A 21,882-nucleotide genomic window follows, 5' to 3' on the forward strand; every position below is an offset into this window, starting at 1 on the left:
ATTTGAAATTAAGAATATCTTTACATTTCTAAATGAAGAGAAGGGATGAAGCATAGAGTTTATGGTCCAGCGGACCACTGGGCCACGAATGTCAGTCGAAATTCTGGTAATCAACATGCTATGATTTCCACCTGCTTCACCTCTCCAGTCTCTTGCCAGGAGAACCTTTTAATCCTCTGATTTGAGGTTGCAAACTACTAATCTGAGGGTCAAATCTGGTTCACTGACCTATCAAGTTTGCCTGTGTAGTTGAAAAATTGGGAAATTTTCCGTAAAAGTCTGGATTTCTGATTCTTTTGAGGGATTGGGAAAACTAGCCGCATCGCTTGCATTCCCACAGGACGACAATGGGCAGGTGAGAAACTCGCTTTGGAGAAGGCAGGCACCCCATGGCCCACAGGTTTCACTTGTCCTGCTTCCTTATTGATGCCTGGCCCCTGTAGGCTCTTAAGTTTCCGACTATTCTTACAAAAATCAGTAAGTGTCTTGCTGCCGACACATAACTATATGTTAGATGACCCAGCAGAACAGTTAAAATTTTTTTTTCCCCGTATATCTGCAAGAAAACTAGGTTCCAAAAATTCAGCAGACTGAAAAAGGATGACAATTCCTCTAGGTTGTGTGATTTTTATATCATTTTGAAGTTCCTTAATTCTTTTGCTAGTTTATTCATCCATCCATCTATTTAATTTGTTTTTCTTTTGCTAAGAACATTAGAAAATTTAACTGAGGGACCGGCCCCGTGGCTGAGTGGTTAAGTTCACGTGCTCTGCTGCGGCGGCCCAGGGTTTCGCTGGTTCGGATCCTGGGCGCAGACATGGCATCGCTCGTCAGGCCATGGTGAGGTGGCGTCCCACATGCCGCAACTAGAAGGACCTGCAACTAAGATATACAATTATGCACTGGGGGGATTTGGGGAGATACAGCAGAAAAAAAAAAAAAGAAAATTTAACTGAAACTAAAAATTAAACCAAAGTAATCTAAAATCTTTACCAAGGCCATTTTTTTCTTTCTGAAATGGTTAATAATTTTTTTCTTTTTAATATTGTGCAGTGAACCAGGCAGGCATGTTATTTGATGGTAGAGTTCACTCGAAGCTGTTATTTCCACTGTGTAGCTGTCACTATCATCCGAGGAATTTTTTTTTTTTATTTCAAGCACATTTAGATTTCTAACTAACGCTTCAATAAATGGTACATACAATACATAAGCAGCTGCTGTGGAACCAAGAACTACTAACATTCACCTGGTAAGATAATGAAAAAAAAATTAAGTTTAAAAAAAAGTCAAAGTTATGCTCAGTGGCAAAATTCTAGAGTAAAGGCCATAAACTGGCAACTTTGTCACTATACCTGGCTCATAACCTCTATCAAAAAAAATTTCTGCGTTAGTTAGAATCACTGAAAATTGCAATGCCTCTAACGCAGCTTCCACAAGGGGGCGCTTCCAGAACACTCAACTGGGTTAGATGACACCTGCTGGCCCCTTAGGCATTTGTTTGTGACCTGTTGCTCCAAAGCTATTCTTTTTCAACTCAGAAATATAAAAAGAAGGCCTATTTTCGCGATTTTTTCCTGTTGTTTTAAAACTATTGATAATATAGTAAAACATGAAACAATATAGGGAGTAGCTGTTGGAAATGATGAGACTAAAATGTGACATTGTATGAGTATAAAATCCAAAGACATCAGCAAACTTCCAGAACTAATCGGGAGATTTAATAAGATGGCTTTTATAAATTTAACAAGATTTAATAAGATGGTGACAAAGGCAGATATAGCTGTTAACAACGCCCAAGTATTTCAGCACGGAAAACATAATTTCCCCCTCAACTCATCTTGTAGAAAATGTGTACCAAATACAGTCAATTATGTGTGGTAGTTACGTTCTATAAAGACACCGCAAACACTGGATTAGCGAATACTGAGTCTTAGCTTCTCAGGGAAACACAGGGGTTGGTCCCCAAGCCTCTAGTCACAACATTTTTGTCAATTGATCAATACATAACCTTGTTTTACATGTGTTTCTGTTTAAAAACATTTTATTTAATATATATTGTTTACTCCTTAACATTGAACTCACAGCCAACAGCACTGTAACTCATGCCTGAATGAAGCTTATTGAACACATGTATTTTCTCTGAAAGGCACATCCCAGCCTTCCACTTAGGAACACTAGACAGCACTTCAGCACTCTTTTTAAGAGTGCAAAATGACCAACAAAAGGCACAAAAATGTAAAAAACATGGCACTAACCAGACCTGGAAAAGGATGCTTGTTTACAGTTTGAGACCTGAAGCAAGAAAGCAGTGTCACCTTGTTCTGCCTCAGGTGGGCACGGTGATTCCGGTCATCCCAAAAGTATTCGCCCATCTGAGCACGCGCATGTCCACGAATGACCTTGAACGTGTCACAAGTATTGATTTTGGAGTACTTACTAAATAAATTTTTGTAAGTAGGCAAATTGGAAAATACAGAGTCTGCAAATAATGATAATTGGCTTTATGTAGAATTATAAAAACACAAACATAATTTTACAAAAATACATATATACTTCCTTAAAAAATGTAGTATTTTTTCTTTAGCTTTTTGGTTGCTTCCTCTTCTCATTCTCTTTCCTCTCCCCTACTTCATCCTTGCCTGCTCTCATACCACTCCCACCCAGGGCAATTTAAGTGGATAGCTTGATTGACGTCACTCCATCTTTTCCTTATGCTTACTTAATCATATAAAAAATAAACATACGCACATAAACAGATACCGTTTTACAAAACTGGAATCATATTAAACACTCTTATCTCCATCTTGCTTTCCTTAATATCTCATGGAAATTTATCCAACTCAACCAGTATATCTCTAATTCAATGTTTATAATGGCTGTGTGATATTCCATGGTTTGGGGGGGGGGTGTATCTATTTTCCTATTGATAAACATTCACTTTGTATTTGTTTTACTTTTGCTAGTACAAACAATGATGCAATAAAGTTTTGAGAACATATATTCTTTTATCTCTATGGGCTAGGTTCCCAGGAAAAGGATTGCTGACTATTGCCAGACTATTTTCCAGAGAGTCTAACAGCTGACATCTCTACCAGCAGTATGCAAGAGTTCTCTTGTCACATATCCCTAAACTTATCCAGTACCTTAAATTGAGACTGTTTTGAGAGCTCCCAGAAGCAGATAATGACATGAGACAGACTGCTTTCTCACAAATTCTGGAACAAGCAGATGACATCACAAGGAGGTCAGCTTACACCCGTGCCACTGGGGCATAATTCCCTAGGATTCTCCTATCTAGTCCCCTCCATACTCCTCCTTTATATCCTTCTCATGATTCTTTTATTTTTCTGTCGTCCATTAGTTTCAGGACTTCCCTTTTCCTTTCCATGTCTGCCCTGCTTATGATTTCCTTCTCTATTCCTTATTTACCTACAAACATTCAGGGCTCCTAATTGTTGCCCACTTGTTCCCCTAAACCTCTCTGACCTCTGCATCACAAAGAAGAACATTTGAGATGCTAACCAAGAAATTCCCTGCATTGCCACTACAGTCCTGACCACGTCATTGAAGGACCCCACCACACCGTTTCCTGGAATTGACTAGACTGGTTTCTGCTGGCCTCCAGTCTTGGTTTTACTCCTTAATATAGCCTCTAATAATCATTTTTCTGCTTTCTCTTATAAATAACTTCCTAATTAAAAGCCTTGCCTCCAGAACCCTTTCTTAGCTTCAAACCACCGTTGGAGCTCAAGAGATGGTTCAGCTAGTGCTGCAAGGAGAGTGTCAACTAGAAACTGCTGACTGTGTGGACAATTTCACTGAGCCTTGACCAAAAACTCCACAGAAATTACTCTAATTCCTAAGATTGTTCTAAGACAGATGATGCTTATCTTGAACAAGAGAGGGCACTGACAAGGCCAAACACAGACCTTTCCCCTTTTGCCTGAACCTGATAACAAGGCCAGACACTGACCCTCCAAATTCCCATTCTTTGTCTCATGATTGATTTGCTAAGATTAAAACTGTTTGTCCCCTGAAACTAACTAACCCCAGAGAAAAACATTTCCTGTTCGCATAACTGACTGAGACTTCCCTTGCTTGAAAAACAGCCCCAACTATAGATCAACCTGTCAGTAACTTGTTTACTCCTTCCTGTAAAACTCTAAGGCAAGACCACCCTGCTGAGACACCCTGACCTGTGGATCTTGGACGTTCTCTTGGTGGCCTGAAAAATACCAGTTTCCTTACTGGTCTGATTTTTTTTTTTTTTTAAGATTTTATTTTTTCCTTTTTCTCCCCAAACCCCCCCAGTACATAGTTGTATATTCTTCGTTGTGGGTCCTTCTAGTTGTAGCATGTGGGACGCTGCCTCAGCATGGTTTGATGAGCAGTGCCATGTCCGTGCCCAGGATTCAAACCAACGAAACACTGGGCCCCCTGCAGCGGAGCACACGGACTTAACCACTCGGCCACGGGGCCAGCCCCCTTGCTGGTCTGATTTTTGTCTTTGATATAAACCACATGAAAAAGTGATCAAACAATAGAGTACTAGTGCAAAAACCAACAAAGGGACCAAGAAACAGAAATAAAAGCATGTTATGTAGGAATCTGATAAACAATACATAAGGCATCATAAAGGAATGGCCAAAAAAAATTGTTTAATCGATGCTACTGGGCAAATTAGCTCACTGTATATAGAAAAATAAAAAAAATAAAGTTGAATCCTCACCTCATGTTAAATAAAAAAGGTTAGTCTCAGACTGAAGTCCTAAATTCCAAAGATTATAAATCTAACGGAAGAAAACGTAGAATATCTATGTGAACTAGAAGTGGAGGGAAATTTCCTAACCGGGACTCAAATACTGGATAAATTGGAGTCCATCAAAATTAAAGATTTCTGATAAACAATGCACCCGTTGGCAAAATTAACAGGGACATGACAGACTGGGAGATCTTTGCAAATCTATAACCACCAGGAATTACATCAAGGGCTATTGATTTTAGATTGTGATTTGTAGACCATTATTGGCTGATAAATTCAATTTAGTGAATTGCAATCAGAATTTAAAAAAATAAAGTAGAATAGAATGGAGCAAATCTTTTACTTTTACTTTTAAGAATACTAGGATCAGGGCTGGCCCCGTGGCGCAGCGGTTAAGTTCACACATTCCGCTTTGGCGGCCCGGGGTTCGCCAGTTTGGATCCTGGGTGCGGATGTGGCACAGCTTGGCAAGCCATGCTGTGGTAGGTGTCCCACATATAAACTAGAGGAAGATGGGCATGGATGTTAGCTCAGGGCCAGTCTTCCTCAGCAAAAAAAAAAAGAGGATTGGCGGCAGATGTTAGCTCAGGGCTAATCTTCCTCAAAAAAAAAAAAATAAGAGTACTAGGATTAATTTAAGGAGATTTTCTACTTTTTCAAGTCTGCCAGGAAGCTAAGAACCAAAGGTGTGGCACATTTCCCCTCTCTCAAAGAAGCTTAAGATCTTTAGGTGCTAACTTAAATCCTGATCCTGTATTTTTCTTTTGCTCTATTTTTTCTGTCTTTCTGATTTTCTCACTTTAGAAAATCTTTTGAAAGCAGCTCTTATCCTTTTGAAACTAATTATTTTTGGTGGATCCCAAATTATCTTCCTGTAAAATTCCACCAACTTATGCCCTAATAGCTGTGTGTGAAAGTGCCCATATCATTGCATTTGAACCACCAGCAAGAATTTTGGGTCCCCTCCATGAAATGACACCATGCCTCAAATTCAACTTTGATGACTAAGAGTTTATTTTTCTCAAACTGGAAGAAATAACACCAGAAAAGTGGCAGGTTGGCCTTCAGTGCTTCCTGGGTGAGGATAATCCTGGAGGCTGCACTCTAGACAAGGATGTCTACCACAAAGGGCAGAATCAAGCTAGGATGGAGGGCAGTACAGTGCCACTTTAGGCACTGGGTTTTGGGAATCTGGGGACCACTGGATAGGATGACGCTTCTATAGCTGGTTTTCAGTGGGACCGTCAAGGTGGATACATGGGGCATTCAACCAATGTAGTATCCTACGAAGTTCAAGAATCATTGAATATTTTGGGGTCTTTTGGTCTTGATGGTCAGGATATGTTTCCACTATGGAAAAGTGTGTCCATGATCTTTGGTGGAAAGTGGCACAGAAACTTGACACTGAGGTGGTCACTCTTGTACTTTTCAAATTTGAGAAATGATTGGTATTGATGAAGTTATCCTAAGGGAGTTCAGGTAATAGTGTTTTGAGATCTGGTCCAAGGAGTGTATTAAGATGATGCTGTAGTGGATAGTGAAGTCCAGCCAGTGATCACATCATCTCTCCAGAAACTATTGGAGGGCCATCAAGGCGTTGAACAGGCTGAAGTTTATTACCATGGACGCAAAATTATTGGGTCTTCTTTAGAAGAAAGTCTTTTCTTTATCTCACCCAAGAATGGTAACTAGTGTTAGGCATTCATCCAGAAGACCAACTTTGTGAATATTTGAATTGGTCTTTGAGCTTATTTGGTCTGGGATAAGGATAGTGATAAGTGTACAGAGGTATCTCATTATGGTTTTAATTTTCATTTCCCTGATGATTTATGATGTTGAGAACTTTTTACGTGCTTATCGGACATTCTGATAGTGTCTTATGGAAAGTGTTTGTTCAAAATTCGCCAATTTTTACTGAGTTGCTTGTCTTTTCTCTATTGATTTGTAGCACTTCTTGAGATATTCTGGATGCAAGTCCTTTGTATTGAGAATATTTTTCTCCTTGTCTATGGATTGTCTATTAATGTTGTATTTCGAAAAGCAGAAGGTTTTAATTTTGATAAATTCCAATTTAGTCATTTTCCTTTTTATAGTTAATGCCCTTTATGTCCTGTCTAAGAAATCTTTGCCTACTCCAAAGTCGTTAAGATAGAATTCTATGTTTTCTTCTAGCAGCTTTATAATTTGAGCATTTTTTTTTAAAGATTTTATTTTTTCCTTTTTCTCCCCAAAGCCCCCCAGTACATAGTTGTATATTTCTCGTTGTGGGTTCTTCTAGTTGTGGTATGTGGGACGCTGCCTCAGTGTGGTCTGACGAGCAATGCCATGTCCGCGCCCAGGATTCGAACCAAGGAAACACTGGGCCGCCTGCAGCGGAGCGCGCGAACTTAACCACTCGGCCACGGGGCCAGCCCCTATAATTTGAGCATTTTGATTTAGGTCTATGATCCATCTCAAATTAACTTTTGCATATAGTATGAGGTGGGGGTCAAGTTTTGTTTTTTAATATATATATCCAGTTTATTCAGTACCATTTCCTAAAAAGACTTTGCTTTCCCCGATTGAACTTCATTGACACCTTTGTTAAAAATCAAATGACTGTAAATGAGCAGGTCTGTTTCTGGACCCTCTGTTCTGTTTCATTGACTTCTTTGTCTATCCTTCCATCAGTATCACACTGTCTTAATTACTTTGGCTGTACAGGAAGTCATGTAATTTGGTGGAGCACGTTCTCCAATTTTGTCTCTTTTCAAGATTGCTTAGCTATATTTGCATTTCCACTTAAACTTTAGCACCAGCTTTTTGAATATACAAAGAAGCAATTCACTTTGCTCAAGGGGGTGGAGGGAAAAAAGCTTCACTTCCTAGAGGAGCCTGTATCAAATAAGTCATAGTTCCATGCTTAAATCACCGTAGTACTTAGTAAATTTGGGGGGAGACGCTTTGAGGCTTTCCAAATGTCACGTTTTCCCTTAAAGTTTTGCCTGCTAATTTTAGTATTAATCAATGGATTATGCCATGGTGTTCTAGTAGTGATTTTCTTTTTTCCCCCACTTCTTCCATATATATTACTTGTAATATTTAAAGGAAGGATTAATTTATTTATTCAATCATTTATTTGAATCAGTACTGACGCATGGATGTTTATTGGGCTATCATCCAATATTATTCTTTATTTTGTTGTTCAGATTGTTCCAGCTCTAGCCATTGGAAGCTATTTCTGGTTGGCGTCTGTGTCCTTTTGACGTACTCCTTTTTATTTTTTTGAGCACTTCCTGACTTTTTGGCACCACAAAGCACTTTAGGCTCCTCTGGTATTTTTCCTGACACAGCCCTTGAGTTAGCCATTTTTCTAAGGAGCTCTGGATTCTTATATCGGAGAATGTTATTTAGAAACCCAGATCTGGGCACTAGATGTGCTTGTCACTACTGGAGTATCACTGCTCCTAAGCCCTTGCAGAGGACAGAGATAGGGGAAGGGGATACACACACGTACACACACACACACACACACACCCATGTGTATGCATGTATCTATATCTGTCTCTAGTTATCTATCAAAATAAACATGAGTTCATACTGATAGCTCCCACTTTAACCCAGCACCGCAGGGTTCGTTCTAGGCTCTCTTCCCCTGCTTCTTTGCAATGTCTTTCTCTGACAATGAGAAACCTGGATCCCATTATCTACCGTTTATTGACTTATTTGCTCAATCCTAGAACATACATAAAGTAGATTCGGAATTTCTAATCTGTTCCCCTTTAAGAAACAAATTTAACAAGTAGAGTCCAAGGTCTATGTGCAGTTTATTATGTCTTTAGACTTACAGTACCCAGTCAAAACACTGTTTTTTCCCAGAGTTACTCAGGTTGGTTCCTCTTGCTCCACCATTTCATTGAAGTCATATCATACATTTGCAATACAGTTAGATTCATTTGTTACAATGTGCGTTCCCTCCTGAGCTCCCTCAACATCCTGGATGATTTCTTTTTCAATTGCATACAGTTAATTTCACTCTTTGTGGTTTACATTTATAAGGATTTTGATAAATTCAGAGTCATGTATCCATCACAACAGGAACATACCAGGCAGTTCCATTACTCTAAACACATCCAAGTATGGCCCCTTTGCGGTCAACCTCTCCACCTTTCCCCAACGCCTGGCAACCATCAATTGATTTTCTGCCCCTACATTTTGCCTTTTCCAGAGTGTTGTATAAATGGAATCATACAAATGTACAGATATAGCCTTTGGGGTCTGGATTCTTTTATTTAGCAAAATACATTTAAGATTCATTCATGTTGTTGCATCACTTAACAGTTTGTTCCTTTTGTGTGTGTGTGTGTGTGTGTGTGTGAGGAAGACTGGCCTTGAGCTAACATCTGTTGCCAATCTTCCTCTTTTTGCTTGAGGAAGATTGTCCCTAAGGTAGCATCTGTGCCAATTTTCCTCCATTTTGCATGTGGGTCACCAGCACAGCATGGCTTGATGAGCGGTGTAGGTCCACACCCAGGATCCAAACCTGCAAACCCTGGAATGCCAAAGTGGAGCACTCGAACCCACCCACTATGCCACTGGGCAGGCCCCAGTCGTTCCTTTTTATTGCTGAATGGTATTCAATGGTATGGAGGTACCACAGATCCTTTATCCATACACCAGTTGAAGAAAATCTTGGTTGCATTCAGTTTTTAGTGACTGTGAATAAAGCTGCTATAAACATTTGTATTCAGGTTTTTGTATGAACAAAAGCTTTCAATTTGCTTGGGTTAATACCTAGGAGTGAAATAACCAGGTCAAAGGGTATGTGTAATTTTATCTTTAAGAAAACTACCAAATTGCTTTCCAAAATGGCTATACTATTCTGCATTCCCACCAGCAATGAATAAGAGTTGTCATGACTTCGCAACCTCATCCGTATTTGACATTTTCAAGTACCCCCTCCAACCCCAACATCCTAATAATGCTTATTTGCCATACATATATCTTCTTTTGTCTAGTGTCTGTTCAGATCTTTGGCCCATTCTAGAGGTTTTTCATTTTCTTATTGTTAAGTTTTGAGAGTTCTTTATATATTCTGCATTCAAGTTCTTTACTGGATATGTGAATTACAAATACTTTCTCCCAGTCTGTGGCTTGTCTTTTCATTCTCTTAATAATATCTTTTGCAGCGCAGAAGTTATTAACTGCGGTAAGGTATGATTCATTATTTTTTCCCTCATAGATTGTGCTTTTGTGTTGTATCTAAAAACTCATCAGCAAACTCAAGGTCGTGCAGATTTTCTCCTATGTTTCAGCCTAGAAGTTTTAAAGTCTTACATTGCCTGTGATGCATTTGAATTAATTTTTGTGTTAGATTTAAAGTATGTGTTGAGGTTGATTTTTTTTGCACGCAGACATCTAGTTGTTCTAGCGCCATTTATTGGAAAGGGTATCTTTTCTCTTTTTTACATCTCTATGAAAAATCAGTGGACTATATTTCTGTGTATCTATCTCTGAGCTTTCTATTCTGTCCCATTGATTGATATATCTATCCTTTCACCAAAACCACACTCTTTTGATTACTGTAGAATTATAATAAGTCCTGAAATTGGGCAACATGAGCCACCCAAAGTTTTCCTTTTTAGAATTGTTTTGGCTAATCTAGTTCCTTTGCTTTTCCATATAAATTTTAGAATCAGCTTGTCTATATCTATAAAAAAGTTGGGGGGCCAGCCCGGTGGTGCAGCGGTTAAGTTCACATGCTCTCCTTCAGCAGCCTGGGGTTCGCCAGTTCAGATCCCAGGTGCAGACCTACACACTGCTTATCAAGCTATGTTATGGCAGGCGTCCCGCATATAAAATAAAGGAAGATGGGCACAGATGTTAGCTCAGGGCAGAAGGAAGATTGGCAATTAGCTCAGGGCTAATCTTCCTCAAAAAAAAAGAAAGAAAAAGAATTTTGTGGGATTTTGATTGGAATTGCACATATTTTATTGATCAAATTGGGGAGAACTGACATCTTAACAATATTGAGTCTTTAAGTCATCAAAGCGGCATATCTCTCCATTTATTTAAATTTTCTTTGACTTCTTTCATCAGTGTTTGTACTTGTCAGCATGTAGATACTATATATATACATATATTTAGATTTGTCAATACACATTTCTTTTTTGGTGGGAGGTAGAAATTGAAATTAAAGCAATAGTACCATTTACAATAGCACCCAAACCATGAAATACTTAGCTATAAATCTTTTAAATTATGTGAAAGTCCTATATGCTGAAAACTACAAAACACTGATGAAAGGAATAAAGGAAGAGCTAAATAAATGGAGAGATATAGCATGCTCATGAGCTGGAAGACTCAGTATGGTTAAGACTTCAATGCTCCCCTAATGGAGAGATTGATTCAGCACAATCTCAAAATCCCAGTGGATTTTTTGCAGAAATCACACTAAAACCTGTATACAAATGTTCACAGCAGATTTTTTCCTACTTGACCCAAACTGGAAACAACAAAAATATACTTCTATTGGTAAATGGATAAACAAACTGTGGTTCATCCATATAACAGAATACTATTCAGCAATAAAAGGGAACAAATTACTGATATGTACAACAGAGATGAATCTCAAATGCATTCTGCTAAGAGAAAGAAGCCAAACTTACAAGATTGCATGACATATAAGATTGTATACTATATGATTCCATTTATATGACATTCTGGCAAAGAAAAAACCGTAAGGTCAAAAACCAGATCAATGGTTCCCGGCGGGTGGGAGTGGGAGAGATGTTGACTACAAAGGGTCAGAAGGAAACTTTTTGGGAGTGATGGACATGCTCGACATCTCGATTGTGATGGTGGTTACATGACTGTTGACACACCTTTGTCAAAACTTGTAGAGTTGTACACTAAAAAGGATGAACTTTACTTTCATGTAAATTACATCTCTCTAAACTGTTTTTTAAAAAAACAGAAATCACAGTAACAATATGAGACAAGTTTGAGTTCCTGGCAAAACATGAGTCAAAGTGATGTAATAATAACAAAGAGTATAATACAATATAAAACATCAACTATTATGAATATTTACACACCAAGTCAAAATATATAAAGCAAAAACTATGAGAAATACAAAGGGAAAGAAAAAGACAATACAGCTAGATGGCTCACAAAGTAGATAAACAGTAATAAGTATTAGGAGAATCCAAATAACATGACTTTCTAAATAAAACTGGTATAAGACATACAAACCAAATGCTATTCTCTGAAAATGGAGACAATGTTTTCCTTTCAAATGTTATTTGAAATCAATCTCTTTATTAGTCAATACGGAGATGCTGAATTAAAAACTTCTGAGAAGAGGGGGTCAGCTCTGTGGCCAAGTGGTTGAAGTACCAGGCGCTCTGCTTTGGCGGCCTGGGTTTGCAGGTTCAGATCCCAGGTACAGACCTACTCCACTCATCAGCCATGCTGTGGAGGCATCCCACATACCAAATAGAGGAAGATTGGTATAGATGTTAGTTCAAGGCAAATCTTTCTCGAGCAAAAAAAAGAGGAAGATTGGCAATGGATGTTAGCTCAGGGCAAGTCTTCCTCACCAAAAAAAAAGAGAAACTTTTGAGAAGAATAAATTGAAATATTTGGAAGTTAGGTTATATAACACTTTCTTAGTAGATATACTCTCAAGAAAGTATTGTCTGAATTTTTTTAAGTTCAACATTGCAAAGTGATTAAAACCAATGCTTAACCCTTTCATCAACTTTGAAATTGGTTCAAAATAGTTCGATTCAAAAACAGGTCTCCATACATGTATTATTAGCATTTGAACTATAACCTACTTGTAAGAGAAGTAACACAAATCATTTTTACCTTTATTATCATTGATGATTTCTTTTGGAATATCAATCAACCAGTTAACCTCATCAGTTTTCTTTAACAAAGAGCCCATCATAAAAAGGATTTATAATCTTAATGGCACCTGTTTAAAGAAAATCTTGAAAAGTAAATAAATCAGATTTCAAGCCCTACTCTTTTTGTCCTGTATAAAGTGGGTGAGGAAGGGACATATTTTGATAAAAAATGACCAAGGGGGCCATGACAATGGTCAGCATTACTATGAATGGGAGGGCTTATAAACCTATGACCTCTTTATTTCTAGGAAAGTTGGCAATGCCCAAACATTATCTGAAATCTAACCATAATCTGGAAAAAGTACCATAGGGAAAAGCAAAAACAATGACAATAATAACTTACTCTTCCTATGTGTCAATACCCTTCTTTCTTCATATTCAAGACCCACCTCATATGCACACTGTCCCCTGGTAACTATAGATAGGGCAAGCCTTTTCCCCTACCCAAACTCTTTGCTACTTTTATTGACTTTAAATCCGTATTTCCTTTAAATTTATTCATGTTGGCAATCACATGATTACCATGAATATTTTTGGTTAAACTTATATGCTTTTCCCACCCAGTAGATTCCAGATTCTATAAGGGAAGCGTTCTCTGCATCTTTACAGCCCAACAGCTAGCACATGGCCTGGTACACAGAACATGCTAAGTAAATAAATAAATAAATACTAAATGAATGAATGAATATGTGTGAATGAGTACATATTAATGCTCTCAAATTAGGAAAGAAAACAAAGAGGAAATTATTTCTATCAAATTAAAACAAACCATTAGAATCCCAAAGTTTTTTTGCTTCATGATGTATATGCTATTTCTAAACTCCAAAATGAAGGAAAATGAGCAGCTCAAGGCTAACATTTGTATTACTGTATTAGAAAAAAAGAGAAGTACCTTTAGTACAGAATAAAAATAAAATTAAAGACAGAAGGGGCACAAATAAACGTATCTGTTCTAATATAAAACAGGGGCTCAGCTAAGGAACAGAATGTCACTATCGTCACTGAGAGAAAAAGAGCTATATCGTAGGAGGGAAAAGTCTGCTCCTTGGCCCTTATAAAGGTCCGCACAGATTAGCGGGTGCCTAGAACAGTGCCTGACGCTCAATACATATTTGTCAATAATATCCAATCAAGAAACTCAATATTTTGGAATACGTGGTCAATTGATAGTTGAAGAAGAAAGCAGTAAGCTGGAAGATCAAGGGAAGAAACATTCCTAGAAGGCGTTGGGGTAGAAAATGGGGACAAAAAATATAGTATTCAGTAAAATTAAAAGTAAATAAATCCAAGAGGTTGTATAAAGTAGAAAGAAAAGGGAAGCCTGGTGAGGCCTACCATAGATAGTCTTACTAGCGAGTTTATAGAATCCTTATTTAAGTCAACACTCCCGTAAAAGGGAAGAGGGAAAGCTGCCAAACTCATTTTAAGATTGAACTACTTTTATGCCAAAACGAGATAACAGACGGTACCAGAGAATTACAGGCTCATTTCACTTACGTTTATAGCTGTAAATATCCAGAATAAAATATTGGCTAACCAGACTTAACAGTGTATTAGAAAAATAAAACAACAGGATCAAGTAGGGTTTATTCTAGGAATGCAAGAATGGTTCAAGTCAGGTCAAATTACAAGTCTAGAAGGCAGGATGACTGTGGCTATAACTTTTCCTCTGCCAGAAAAGAATTTTTCCATCAGAAAAATAAACCTTTACTTCAACATGCCCAAGAGCCTACAGTCAGCATAATTAATTAGTAACCTCTCCAAGGTCAGAAAAGAGGCCTCCCTCATTACAGATATTGAAACGTGATGAGCACGAGGAACCACCCTGAAGATCACTAGCTGCTGTGCTGATCCTCGTGAATCCACCAGTGTATTCACCAGGTCTTGAAGGGGGAAAATGTTTTGCCGTTCCAGAAGGGAGATTACTGGTTGCCACAAACTGAATACGGTTAGCCATCCTCAAAACGAAGAGCCTTTCTATCTTTACTGGTATAATCCTAAAGTTTTATCATTATGCTAAAAATTTAAATATCTCTAAATACTAGGTACTTGTATATCTTCCTCACGGATTTAAAGGTGTCCCTATGATGCTAGTATCTTTTGCCTAGAATAATGTGTGTAACAATAAAAAATTGTGCATGAGAATAGCTCTGTTTTGAATATGGAACTAACCAAAATTTATTCATAAAACATAATTAAGAAATGTCTCACAGGCAATGATGTTGTCTGCCTTCTTTAATTTTCCCTACAGATACCAAAACAGTGCTGGGTGCACAAGTGGCTGATAAGTACACGTGATCCCTGTCTTACGATGGTTCGATCCACGATTTTTTGACTTTACGATGCTGCGAAAATGATGTGCATTCAGTAGAAACAGTACTTCGAATTTTGAATTTTGATATTTTCCTGGGCTAGTGATATGTGGTAAGATACTCTCCCGCGATGCTGGGCGGCAGCAGATCCCAGTCAGCCCCACGATCATGAAGATGAACAACCGATGCACTTACAACCATCCTGTACCCATCCAATCATTCTATTTGTCACTTTCAGTACAGTATTCAATAAATTACATGAGTCAACACTTTATTATAAAATAGGCTTTGTGTTAGATGATTTTGCCCAAGTGTGAGCTAATGTAAGTGTTCTGAGCATATTTAAGGTGGGCTAGGCTAAGCTAGGATGTTCAGCACTTTGGGTGTTTTAAATGCATTTTCGACATAATATTTTCAATTTACGATGGGTTTATCGAGATGTAACCCCACTGAAGTTGAGGAGGATGTGTACTTGTTTAAAATTGATTTCAGGGTAAATTTGAATATGTTTCTAAGTGTAGGACAGCAGCCACTTTATTAGGAGGTTTAAATGTATAGGTCCTACTAAGAGTGTTGAAGCCAAGGTCTTCCACTTGAGTGAAAATTTGAAGCAATAGGGGCAATCTAATAGAGGTCACAGTGCAATTTTTTAATTATAAAAATAAATCCTTGCTCCCGCAATCACTCTTTCCGTAGCCATACAGCTCATTTATACGGAGGAGGAGAAAACCATATAGAAGCAGAAAGAAAGGCACAGATGGCTCTTTACAAGGTTGTTTACATTTACAATAGGAACAGGCGACAGCTCCTATTTCTATTTTCACCTAGATCGTTCTGTGTGGTTTTCTTCTTTCAGACATGCAAAGTGGAAGTAAACCAAGAACGCCTTTGGAAAGATGACCTGAGGGGCGCCATATTAGAACAGAGCTGGAGCAGCAGAGGAATTGCCTTGCACGTCTTGTTTTCTCTACCTTTCAAACTGGACCAAACTGCTAACATTCCAAGAAGTCAGTAAGGCCAAGAATACCCTGTCTGTAAGGACTGATGAAACCGGACTTTGCTGATGATCGGATAGGTAAACAATCAATGAAATACAAGTCTCTCCTTTTGACTGATGACAGAATCTTGAGCCAATCTATGAAGTACAAACCTAGCCTTACTTCATCTAGCACCAGTGAACGCTTCTTTAATACAACTCACCTCATCCTCCCTTTCCCCATAAAACCCTAAGACCCTCTCCTATAATTGGGACACCATTTAGGTTTCCGCCTGAGTCTGTGCTCCCTGAATTGCAATTCTTTGATCCCAAATAAACTCTCTGCCTCTTAAACTGATTCCAGCTTTCGCAGGTTGACACCTTTAACAGATTCAAATCCATACACAGCCTGAAATGTTTTCACACATCCTGCCACGCTCTCCTATACCACACGAGGCTATTCAATGTTCCATCAATTCCCTGAAATTTTTTCTTCTACTCCTTTGTTACTGATGCTTCTGCTGCCTGGATTCTGCTCTCTTTCTGGCCTCTCAAAACCTTTATCACAACCCCGCCTTCTGACTTTTTACTACTCTAAGCATAACTGTCCTATATGAAATTATTTTTGTGTGCATTTTAGTCTTCCACTAGATTGTGAGCTCCTGAAGAAAAGGAATCATGGTTTATTTATTTTGCATCCCAAGCATCTGACTCAGTACCCAACACATATTAGGCATTCAATAAATGTTTTTTTAATTGAATCACTATAGTTCTCTTTTTAAGCACTTATTTAAATCTTATCAAATTTTCCATTAAAAACATCCTTATGCTACATTTGAGAGAATACCTTCAGAAGTAAGAACAAATTATCAGCACAGCAGACTTTTGAAAAATAATTACCAAAGTCAAATGAAAATGGAAGACACCAGAATAAATTCTGCTCACAATTCTCAAACCAGGAGCAAGTCCTCTTGATATAAACAGGGCTATAAGCTTCTCTTTGTCCTCCAGAAATGTATCTTGCATTAAGAAATAACAATTTTTTTTTTAGGAGGGGAAGAAAAGTTAAAATAAATAGAGAGAAGAGTTTATCATATTTATCCTTAAGGGAGAGATTTTAAAGTACATATAAACAAGAGACAGTTATTGCCATTAAAACGTTTAATTTAACTTAGCAAAAAATAACTTTCACGATTATAGTTTCGGAATTATATATTATGTTACTAAAACTGATGTAGTGAAAAGACATGGACTTCTAGAACCAGGCAATCTCTAGCTCTGCAAGATGTGGGCTGAGGATGCTGGGAAAATTAGTTAACTTCGCTCCAGTGAAGGTTAAAGGCCACAGATATTTTTTGAAAACATCTTACGTGGTGTTTTTAAAATAAGAGGTGTACGACATGTGTCTGTCCTCTTCATTTACATTTCTATATAATGTTATGTAGTTTTCAAAGCATTATCATAGGTACTGTGAGTATTAGTGGGTAATATTATTCTCACGTCATGTAAGTAATAAGTGGGAGAGTTAGCTAAAGGAATTAGAACCTAGAGTTTTCTACTTCTAACTTCGTACAGCTGTCGCTGTACCATGATATGATTCGTGATGGAAGATTGGAAGTTGTAGTAAAACGCGCACATTTTATAGATGACAGGCTAGAGACCCAGAAAGTGACTTGCTCAAAACACACAGCTGATTAGTGGCAGAACTAAATTAGAAGCAACAGGTAAAGTGTTAACAAATCCTTTCCTGTCCCGTTTGAGCATTTGCCCTTCATTAACTTTCTCACTCTCTTTCCCTGGTAACCTGATCAACAGGTTGTGTCAACTGTGTTCCTAGGCACTATTGCTTGTGGTAAAAAGGATCCCTGATGGATAAACTGCATCCAGACTGGGAGAGCTATGAATACCTCGTACTCTCCGCTTCCCTGAGTGTGTGACTCTAGACACCTGGAAGTTAGGCCTGTGAGGTTGCCTCCAGTGACATTGCTCCTCTGGAACACGGGGCTTCTAAGCTAGGCAGCTCCACATCCGCCTCGTGTTATCTTACATCCTTGAACTGGAGCTCATCCTGGGGCCTAAAGAGAACCACTTCTGCACGGGCGTGTGGATGGCTATGAGGAGCCCTCGAGAGCAATGCCTGATGCCGTCCTCAGGTAAGCTGGGGATCCCGTCCTAGATCCTCTGACTGGACTAGGGTGGTCTCATGAGTCTGAACGTTTAGAATTTAAACATTAGATAAACCTAAGAAGACCACCCAGCATTTCAATTCTGGATTGCCAATAGCATCCTAACAGATACTTTCTATTTTGCTCTTGCCTTTTCAAGAGGTGTGATGCTATTCCAAACATTACTCTCATCACGCTTTGAGAAGTTACCTGGCTACCGCCAACTCCTCAGATCCGTGTATCCAAGGACCTAACTATGTCTTTCTTATCCAACCACTATACTACTCTTCTCCTCTGCATCCTCCTTCCAGAAAACGTTTTTGAAGTCTTATTTAATTGATACCTAAAGCATAATGGATGACAGCACAGCAGCCAGAGCACATTGCATATCAAAAGAAATTATGAAGTATGAGGAGGTTTCTATAATCTGTTTTCACTCTCTCTTTAACAGAGTGACGGAAAACAGGTGTTTTTCCAGGGAGAACCCTTCAGAGATGTTCGGGGCCCTAAACAAGTAACTCAGCATGGAATCAGATCTCCAGGTCTCAGGGGGCGTGGTGGCCATGAAGGTGGCTGCTGAGATCTCCCCTCCAGAGAGCGGCTGTGAGGCCTGGGGCTGGCCAACAGCCTCCAGCTGCCACAGCCTCTGCCCCCCTCAGCACTCACCGGAGGCAAGGCCCTCCCTGGGCTGCTCCCAACCAAGGACTGACACTGGAGGAACTTAGAATGCGGCCATTTCTGCTTGACATGAGACTTCTCTGATGGCAACCCCTGCTCCCGGGCTACCGCTGATCACTCCAAAAGCAAGCTAAAAAACCAGCACTGGCACCATGCTTGCTGACCGTGCACTGCCCTCCAGCATCTAGGACCCCTGTGCAAGGATTATTCTAACTCAACAAAAAATCCACATAATGGCCGTTATTGCCAATGAGCCTGTTTAATAATTGTAAGCTTCCTTAATAAAAGTTACATGGAATGAGGCTAGATGTGGAGGGTTTAGTTTCTGTTTTTGTTTTTTTTAGTTAGGAAAGACCTACATATAGTAAACTACAAATGTCATTTGGCAGTAAGCCGTTAGTGGTCTTATCTTCCCTTTAGGCACGAATTTATGTTTATATATTAATGATGCTTAATATACATGTACAGACATATCCCAAACATAAAAGATTAAGAAAATATACCAAAATTTTAAATGTGGTATGATTTTGATTTTTCTTCTCCATGCTTTTATTTTAAAAATTTTCCGGTTATTACTCTTAAAATCAGAGGGACTAAAAAACCCACTCCCTTTTAATTTTATACACATCATAATGAACCCAAAATCCTCTTCTTTGGAGTCTGTTCTTTGTATCCATTTGTTTATTCACTTTTCAACAAATATTCATTGAGCGCCTGCTTTGTGCTTGTGGGATGCTGGGAACTGTGCTACTGCTCCTTTATCCGAACTCCTCTTATAACAAGATGCTCTTGCGTCAGATTTAAGTTCCCCTATTCTCCCCAGAATTTGATAATAAAGTGCTTTTACTCGTCAAGCACTTACTGAGCACCAAGCATGTGTCAGTCACTACACGAGACAGGCATTACAGAGAGATGGGACAGACAATTAGCACCACACCTAGCGCAGGGGACAGACAAGCATGGAAACAGGAGAACCAGGCTGGTGAGCACGAGAACATAGAAATGTGCACCGTGTTGTGTTACTTAAAGGAAAAAAAACCTGATTACCAAAGAAAGCTTGGGGGAAACTTCTCGATAGAGGAGGCATTTTAACTGGGCCTTGAACCGTGGGTCAAGTAATCTTGGGTGAGACAGTAGCAGGAGGCTGGCAGGGCAGGAGGAGGCCAGCAGGGGAGGAAAAGACTGGCAAGGAGGAGAAGGCTGGCAGGGGAGGAGGAGTCTGAGAGAGGGGGAGAAGGTTGACAGGAGAGGAAGAGCCTGCCATGGAGGAGGAGGCTGACAGGGAGGAAGAGGCTGACAGGGAGGAAGAGGCTGGCAGGGAGGAGGAGGCTGGCAGGGAGGAGGAGGCTGACAGGGAGGAGGAGGCTGACAGGGGAGGAAGAGGCTGGCAGGGAGGAGGAGGCTGACAGGGAGGAGGAGGCCGGCAGGGAGGAGGAGGCCGACAGGGATGAAGAGGCCGGCAGGGAGGAAGAGGCTGACAGGGAGGAAGAGGCTGGCAGGGAGGAGGAGGCTGACAGGGAGGAGGAGGCTGGCAGGGAGGAGGAGGCTGACAGGGGAGGAAGAGGCTGGCAGGGAGGAGGAGGCTGACAGGGGAGGAAGAGGCTGGCAGGAAGGAGGAGGCTGACAGGGAGGAAGAGGCTGGCAGGGAGGAGGAGGCTGACAGGGAGGAAGAGGCTGGCAGGGAGGAGGAGGCTGACAGGGAGGAAGAGGCTGGCAGGGAGGAGGAGGCTGACAGGGGAGGAAGAGGCTGGCAGGGAGGAGGAGGCTGGCAGGGAGGAGGAGGCTGACAGGGAGGAGGAGGCTGGCAGGGAGGAGGAGGCTGACAGGGGAGGAAGAGGCTGGCAGGGAGGAGGAGGCTGACAGGGGAGGAAGAGGCTGGCAGGGAGGAGGAGGCTGACAGGGAGGAAGAGGCTGGCAGGGAGGAGGAGGCTGACAGGGAGGAAGAGGCTGGCAGGGAGGAGGAGGCTGACAGGGAGGAAGAGGCTGGCAGGGAGGAGGAGGCTGACAGGGGAGGAAGAGGCTGGCAGGGAGGAGGAGGCTGGCAGGGAGGAGGAGGCTGACAGGGGAGGAAGAGGCTGGCAGGGAGGAGGAGGCTGACAGGGAGGAAGAGGCTGGCAGGGAGGAGGAGGCTGACAGGGAGGAAGAGGCTGGCAGGGAGGAGGAGGCTGACAGGGAGGAAGAGGCTGGCAGGGAGGAGGAGGCTGACAGGGAGGAGGAGGCTGACAGGGGATGAGGAAGCTGACGGAGAAGGAAGAGGCTGGCAGGGAGGAAGAGGCTGGCAGGGAGGAGGAGGCTGACAGGGAGGAAGAGGCTGGCAGGGAGGAGGAGGCTGACAGGGAGGAAGAGGCTGACAGGGGATGAGGAAGCTGACGGAGAAGGAAGAGGCTGGCAGGGAGGATGAGGCTGGCAGGGAGGAGGAGGCTGGCAGGGAGGAGGCTGACAGGGAAGCGCTGCCAGGTGAGCTGGGGACGGTGAAGTAGGCTCCCAAATCCAAGGCAGCCCGAAGTTCTAATGACGATGGCTGGCATCTACCAGCAGCCCAGCTCAGCGCTCAGGACATCATATGTCATTCAATATTTACTCCTCACACCAGGGGGTGGGGGAGACATGGGCAAATGGAAGCGCTGAGCTGAGGTGCCTGGCAGCCTCACCCCTTCCGGGCCACAGTCGCCTACCTGGGAGCTACAGGTGAAGGGGCCTGATGGAAGGCAGATGGGGTGGGAGCACACGACCTCATTTAGAGGTGGAAGGATGTTCGCCTCTCTTCCAGCCCTGTCCAGTTGTTCACCGACTACACTTTTCCCTTCCTTTCCCTCTGTAGAGCACTACAGTTTGCCCGATGCATCCAGATTTCAGTCATTTATACTCTCTACACTCAGTCATCCTCTTTGCTCTCCGTTGGTGTCCAAGTTTTTGTGCTCCTCACCAAGTGGAGGGATTGCCCAGCTAAAAAATGATTTTTTCTTTTCTGGGAATGGTCCCCATAAACAGAGGGGCTAGGTTGACTTGTGTGACCCTGTCCCCTGGCCATAGCTTATTGATCTAGGGAAAACCATCTGATTTAGACTCCTTCAGTCGGTCAGGTTCCTGCTGAGGA

General features: G+C 40.8%; 1 long non-coding RNA gene across 1 annotated transcript in view; it reads left to right on the forward strand.

Annotated features, from left to right (window-relative positions):
* The window catches only part of LOC123287215 (uncharacterized), a 37,670-nt gene extending 18,365 nt beyond the window's left edge, over positions 1–19,305 (forward strand). The window contains exons 2-5 of the long non-coding RNA XR_011504888.1: positions 14,906–15,078; positions 15,823–16,041; positions 17,758–18,095; positions 18,559–19,305. This is a non-coding gene — a long non-coding RNA (uncharacterized lncRNA). The remainder of the gene's footprint in view (positions 1–14,905; positions 15,079–15,822; positions 16,042–17,757; positions 18,096–18,558) is intronic.
* Positions 19,306–21,882: the final 2,577 nt, after the last annotated feature.

The sequence above is a fragment of the Equus asinus genome, chromosome 7 (genome assembly GCF_041296235.1).
Source record: "Equus asinus isolate D_3611 breed Donkey chromosome 7, EquAss-T2T_v2, whole genome shotgun sequence".
NCBI classification, from domain to species: domain Eukaryota; kingdom Metazoa; phylum Chordata; class Mammalia; order Perissodactyla; family Equidae; genus Equus; species Equus asinus.